The sequence below is a fragment of the Triticum urartu genome, chromosome 1 (assembly GCF_003073215.2).
Source record: "Triticum urartu cultivar G1812 chromosome 1, Tu2.1, whole genome shotgun sequence".
Classification (NCBI taxonomy): Eukaryota; Viridiplantae; Streptophyta; class Magnoliopsida; order Poales; family Poaceae; genus Triticum; species Triticum urartu.
Genome location: NC_053022.1, coordinates 351,035,630 through 351,043,306, shown reverse-complemented (window position 1 = coordinate 351,043,306; position 7,677 = coordinate 351,035,630).

The following is a 7,677-nucleotide window of genomic DNA, read 5'->3' as shown; positions in this document are numbered from 1 at the left end:
ACTAGCTTGACGATATTCCCATGTGTCCTCGGGAGCGCTTTTCCTATTATAAGAGTTTGTTCCCGCTTGTCCTTTGCTACAAAAAGGATTGGGCCACCTTGTTGCACCTTATTTACTTTTGTTACTTGTTGCTCGTTACAATTTACCTTATTACAAAACTATCTGTTGCCACTTATTTCAGTACTTGTAGAGAATACCTTGCTGAAAACCGCTTATCATTTCCTTCTGCTCCTCATTGGGTTCGACACTCTTACTTATCGAAAGGACTATGATAGATCCCCTATACTTGTGGGTCATCATTTACCTCAAAGTTTTGGAATCAATTGCATGAAACTTTGGGAACCAGGCTAGAGTTCAGTACAGCTTTTCACCCACAGACAGATGGACAGACTGGGAGAGTCAATCAGATTCTGGAGGACATGTTGAGAGCTTGTGCACTAGATTATGGATCTAGTTGGGATGATAATTTTCCGTATGCGGAGTTCTCTTATAACGATAGTTATCAAGCCAGTTTGAAGATGGCCCCTTTCGGAGCATTGTACAGAAGAAGGTGCAGAACACCGTTGTTGTGGGACGAAGTTGGATACTGACAGTTATTTGGACCAGATTTGATTAAAGAGTCTGAAGAGAAGGTTAAGCTGATTCGTGGTAGACTCAAGGTAGCCCAATCCAGGCAGAAGAGTTATGTGAATTCAAAACGCAAGGAGACAGTTTACGAAGTCGGAGACAGAGTGCATCTTCGTGTATCCCCACTTCGAGGAGTGAAGCGCTTTGGAGTTAAGGGAAAGTTAGCGCCACATTTTGTGGGACCATACAAAGTTTTCGAACATATGGGAGAAGTTGCTTACAAGTTGGAATTACCCGAAGGATTGTCTGGAGTTCACGATGTGTTCCACGTTTCTCAGTTGAAGAAGTGTCACACAGAGATGGTTGATATTCCTCTGAGAGATATAGTACCGCTGGAAGGGATACAGTTAGATAGCGATTTGACCTACGAGGAGAAGCCAGTTAAGATTCTTGATTTTGCCAGCCAAGTCACACGCAACAAAGTAATCAAGTTCTGCAAGGTTCAGTGGAGTCACCATACTGAAGATGAAGCCACCTGGGAATGAGAGGAAGACCTACGGAAGGATCACTCTCACCTATTTCCTAGCCAACCCGAATCTCGAGGGCGAGATTCATCTTAAGGGGGGTAGGTTTGTAACATCCCAAATTTTCAGTTTGGAATGTTATATATTAGATCATCATTGCATATCATATTTTTATCGCATTTTGGTTGATCCGAGAAATTCTACGCAACTCAAGGACCCACGAAGAGAGTTGGGGATTTCATTATTTTCATATTCGAGTTTTCTCGAATTTTGAAAAGAGGATCGTTTGATTTTAAGTATTTTCTCTTTGAATATTTATTTTATAAAAATAAAAGAGAGAGGATAAAATGACTTCCTCAAAATAAAGAAATATCGGAGATTTAATATTAAAATCAAATAAGATTTTTATTCGGAGTTTTATCGCTATTTTATTTGAATTAGGAAAAATGTGCATTTTTCAAAATTGCATTTTAGGCCCAAATAAATGTTCACCTTGTCCGGCCTATTTTTAGAGGACGGGGAAAATTTATTTCGCAAATTTTAGAGTCCATTTAGTACTTTTTTTCTTTCTTTTTCTGCACGTCGAAATTATTTTAAAAAAAAGAGAACCCGACTTCAGGCCGTACCCGGCCAGGAGACCTCGGGCCGGTTCTTTATAAGCCACCGCCCCGCACCCCGCAGCCCGCCCAGCCGCCCCGCACCCCGCAGCCCGCCCAGCCGCCCCGCCCCTGCTGCCGTCGCCGCGCGCCACCGCCGCCGCCCGCCGCCGCGCCGGATCTCGCCGTTGACCGCCGTTGACCGGTCGGTTTTCTATGGATAACCCCGGGTTTTTTATTTTCTTCGGTTTATTTTCGATAGATCGGTTTTTCTGACGGTTTATTTATTTAGCGAACGCCCGCTCGTTCATTCGTTTTAATGAACGGTTTTCACCGTTTAGCCGCAGACAGCGAACATTCGTTCTTTAGCCTGTTCGTCAGTTTTTCTTTTTTCTCGGATTTTCCGCGATTATTTACGATCGCGATTTCTGATCCGATTTTCGTTTTAGTTTAACTTTTCGCTCGATTATCGGAATCAGGCGATTCAAGCGCCTAGAGTTTCATATCGAATCCCTCTTTCTGTTTAACCAACTTAAACAAGATTTTGCTACTGTAAAATTTGACTTTAGACCAAATTAGTAAACGAAGCTTGTTTCTTTTGCCGTTTGAGTTTTGTTGCTTCGTTTGATTTGATTCTTTTTGCAAACCGGAGTTCTTAAGTTGAACTTTCTGGTTAGATCTCTTATTTGAGTTTTACCCGTGCCCTTGCTTGATTGCTCATTGTATGCTTGTTTGTTTGCGATAGAGTACCCGGAGTGCGAAGCATGCTACTACGAGTCTCTAGGTTTCGCGGATCATCGGCAAGGCAAATAACACTTTGATCATACCTCTTATTACCCAGTTTTTATGCATTAATTTCAACCCTCAAACATTGCATGAGTAGGATTGATAACATGTGTGTCGTGCTTTTGTCACGGCAGATGTCCTCGTGAAAGGACTTAGTCATGGAGCCATCGCTACGGGTTTTTATACTAGTTCGGCCCCTTCAATGAAGGTAAAAGACTACGTCTAGTTGTGTTGGTATTGCTAGGGTTTCGATGACCAGGGAGCGAATCCGCTTTGCCTGGCTCTCGAGTTGTTGTGTGTTGTCCCTAAACCGCTGCCAGTCGTCCCTTTATATACATAGGTTGACGCCCGTCGGTTTACAGAGTCCCGAAGCCGGATCATAAACGTGTTCGGCTCAGTTTCTATTCCTTCTAACTTATAATACAAGTTACATGAGAGAGTCGGTTTACATCTACAGACCTTAACCCACCTTTGGGCCTTGGGCCTTTGTAAAGCGCCATCATCCTTACGTCTTCATGGGCTTCTAATCTTCATAGAGTTAATCCGGTTATTCCTGGCCAGTTTACGTCCAATAGTAATATCCCCAACATTAGGCCCCAGATTGATTTGAACTTGTTCATGTCAATCTTTGAAGCTTAGAAAAATTCCTCCTTTGCATCTTCACCTTGATCTTGTAAACCGCCGTGACGTCATACTCCAGGATCATGATAAATCGCCATGACATCACTTTCTTATTTAAAAATGATACATCTCCCTTTCAGTTAATGAGCCTTTGACAATCGAGGCGACCGCTCCTGTTAGGTATCCAATATTCATGCTCCTCGATTCTCGTGCCTATCACCTCCCCCTTTACCTTATAAATAGGGCCAAGGGTCATTTCCTTTTTTCCCCTTCGTCTCTTCACTTCTTCTTCCTCCTCGCGATGCCCCTGCCTCCGAGCGCCGCCACCGCCGTCGAACTTTGCCTTTGCATCACCAACGGCCGCTGCATCGACCTAGTCGCACCAGATAAACGTGGCGCACCTCCGCTTCCTCAACAGCTACTGTAAGCCCTTCCTTTTCCCTTTATAGATCCATTAGGGTTCATGCGGGTTCATGTTGCTCTCTTCGTGTTCTTCGTCAGCTCATAGATAACAAAGCTCGATCTCAACGTGTTCTGCACCGCAGCTATAGCACTCCTTACCTTGGTCGTTTAAACCAAACCTAAAATCTTGATCTGAACCTTGTGTGAACTGCTTCGGGACCAAACCTTCTCAACATTTTTCCTTTTCCCAACTTACGGTAGATCTAAAATTTCAATGCAATCTTGTGGAACCTATTTTACCTTACTTAGTCGTTCTTGCCTTAGATATGTACCTTCTTTATCACATAGGCGGTTTACCTTTGTAGAAAGCAATCTATCACATACCATTAGTCCCCTTGTAAACCGGCAATCCCTTTATCTCCCTCGTCATACTCCGGTTTAATAATATGTGTTTATCTCTTTTTCCACTTATCACCTTGTCATTCATAATTGTATCATCCTCCGGTTTACCAATTTCACATGTTTGGATTCCTTTGTCCCGTTGCACCTTATGCATCACTATGAATGAATTGTAAACCGGCATTTCTTTTCCAGCTTTTCACTTGCAATGGCCAAGCAGTTTTATTCCTGCAACTGGGCTCCCTCCCGGGTTACAGAGGAGCAACTGAATGGAATGGTCAAGATCGGCACTTTACCAAAGAAGAATGAGATCCGATGGTGAGTTCCTGGGCCGGAAAATCCTCCCACCCCTAAGCAGGGTGAGGTAGTGGTGTTTGTTGATCACATAGGCCGTGGTTTCAAACCACCCGGATCAAAGTTTTTCCGGGATGTGCTTGCCAGCTTTCAACTCCACCCTCATCATATTGGACCCAACTCGGTATCCAATATATGCAACTTTCAAGTTTTCTGTGAAGTGTACCTACAAGAAGAGCCAACTGTTGAGCTATTCCGGGATTTCTTCCATCTGAACCGGCACACTGAATTTGTAGACGGACCCAATACTGAACTTGGTGGCGTCTCCATTCAGAAAAGAAAAGAAGTCGAATTTCCTCATGCCAAGCTGCACAGTCACCCCAAAGAGTGGAATCAAACTTGGTTCTACTGTAAAGACACCTCCCCTGAAGATGAGAATCCTCTGTCGGGTTACCGTGCCCACCAGCTTGCCAATACTCATCCACTTCCACAACGACTAACTGCCTAGGAATGGGCCCCATACGCACCTCAACTCATCAAGCTGAGAGCCTTCTTGGCCAACGGTTTAACAGGTGTAGACTTCGTCCGTTGCTGGATATCCTGGAGTATCTTGCCGTTAAGTCGCCGCTCTGGCTTAATGTGCGAGTATACTGATGAAGTAGAAGACTACCAACGTCATATCAATATTCAGCTAACAGATGAAGAAGTCACTGAAGCTGTCAAGAAAATATTGAACGAATCAGAAGTTGTCTGTCGCCAAACCGGATTAGACCCTTTTTACACACAAAACAAATCGCCTGCTATAAGCATTGTTCTTCCGTTTTACACTTGATATCTTTAGACTATCCAATCTTTGAATACCCTTCTGCTTATTTTTAAATAGGGTGATGATCCGTTCTGGAAGAATAAACCTCAAGAGAAAGCGGCAAAGGCTTCCCGTCCTAAAACAAAAGCTGTCAAGAAAACCACAAAGCGGAAGGCACCTGAACGCATCAGTATGAAACTGGATGACGACCCGGACAAACCAGAAGTTGAGGTAGAACTTGATTCACTTGGTTCACTTTTCATGCATCTCATTGGCAATGATACTTATCAAGAGGACATTGAGGGAAGCCAAGCTGACGATGCAGAAGTAATTATCCTTTCCTCCGGTTCAGACTCTTTGCCAACACAAAAAATCCATCAAGCGGTCCGGAAAGTAAGCTTTTCTCATCCTCTTGCTCACTTGGATCCAACATTTATTTTGAAGAAGCAGCAGCACGAGGCTCGCCGCACAACCCGGCACAGCGGCCAAAAGGTCACATCGACCGGTTTACCAGACACTCCAGTTCGAAAGCGTCGATCTAAGGTCTCACCCACTTCTGACACTTCTTATCCCAAGGCAGGCTATTTCCGACAATCTCTTAATCCGTCCGATTCGAATTATCAGGTGACACCTCCTTCATCTTCTGGCGAGTCAATATCAACGCAACTCCCTCCTCTCATAACCGTGGCTGGGTAAGTATTTCAATCCAATCTTTTGATGTTTCACACTCTATATGCTATATTAACTTTTGTAGCTTGTTTTGTTTAGAGCCAAACCCAAACCCAATAAGAAGGCTCGGGTGAATAACCCGCCCGAAAATCATGTGGTTGTTGGACCAGAGCAGACTGCAGAACCGGAGGGTCCAAATACTGAAGCCACATTTGATGAACCGCCCCCTCTAGATCATAATGTTGATGAACCAGCAGAAGTTGAAACTGCTGTACCAGATGGTGAACCGGCAAGTCCAATCCGGGCTGCTGATAGACCTTCAAGTACAGTAAGGACTACTGACATTCCATCAACTCCAGAAAAGGCTACTGGAGACAAAGAAGGCGAGGTTATCATTACCAGTATGAGCCACACCTCTCCTAGCCATCCTGTTATATTGGCGAAACATAGTGCCAAGGAAGAGCGTGCTGCCATGGAAAAAGGCAAATGGAGCACCGACTTGTCAAGCTACACCCATCTCAGCGCTCAAGAACTCCACTCTGGTTTTCTAAACCGTCTGCACTCAAACCGTGAATATGAAGCCGGTTTGGTGAACCTGATGAAGGAGCGCTATGAGGTATTTTCATCACTTTTTCTTTCTTAAATCCAATGTACAAGTACCAACTCAAGTAGCCCCCAAGGGCCGGTTTATGATGGCAATCATAAACTGGGACTTTGTAATATCTTAACTCTTACAAACTTGTCCTCCATATACCAACTAATCTTTTGAAGTAAATCAGACGTGATCATTGTATTCCTGTAGTTTTCGCCTGTGTAGTCCCCAAGGGCCGGTTTATCTTTCCAAGGTGAACCGGGTCTTTAATCCATGCCTCCATTTGAACAGATATACATTAGCCCCCAAGTGTCAAGGATAATGCTTGCATTGTACTTTAGACTTGCAAATAAATTTTTGATGATAGAGTAAATAGGCATTAGCCCCCAAGTATAAAGTGCATAACTTGTTATACGCTTGGTACTTCAAATATACATATCTCATTGTTGATATGTCTTGCCTTTGCAGGCCGAGCTTAGTAAAAGGGATGCTCAAACCTCTGACCTTCAAGAGAACGTCAAATCTCAGCAAGCAGAAGCTTCCAAGGCCAAGGAAGAGTTGACAAATGCCTTAGCTGCCATGGAAAGGCTAAAAGAGACCTTTAACAAAGAGCATGCAGACTGGGAGACAGAAAAGGCCGGTTTAACAAAGAAGGCCGAAGACGCAGAAGCAGCCCTGAAACCGATGGTTGAAGAACTGACCGAGTTAAAACGGCAGATTAACGCCATGACCTCTGCTGTCTTTGGTAAGTATCTGCATATGAAGTTTTTCCAATCCATAACATCTTATCAAAAGCCGGTTTACTGATGCTTTACCATGACAGGGACCTGCGTTACTCATCTAGGCTCCGATACGTGGATGAAGCTTAAAGCGGCCTATACTTTGATAGAACAGTTGTATTCTGGATCCCAGCGAGCCATTTGCACTGCAGCTTATAACAAGCCTCCGCGAACGCTGATCAAAGAAACCATCGACAAGCTGGCCATGCTACCTGCCCGGTTGGATGAACGGAAGAGATCAGCCGCAAGGTCAGGTGCGCTGACCGTGCTAATCCGGGCCAAGGCGTGGATTCCAGATCTTGAACCGGTAGATATCAGCCAAGGCTACCCCAGCGCGAAGGAAGATGGCACCAACTTCAACAACGAGGATCTTCGAAGGCTGATAAAGGAGATGCAGCCTATAGCAAGCAAATTGGCGGATGACACATATCTATCTCATTTTCAACCGGTTTACGATGCTGAAGGAAAAAGACAGCCCACGCTGATTCATAATGTAGAAGATCTTGTGCCGCCAATCCGTAAGCATACTTACGCTCCTGACATTGACCCTTCCAACCTTATCCATGAAGAAGCCCTTTTACAAGCCTTAACTGGAATCGATTGGTCAACGATTGATTTCCAGCGACTGGGTAGGAATGAGGAG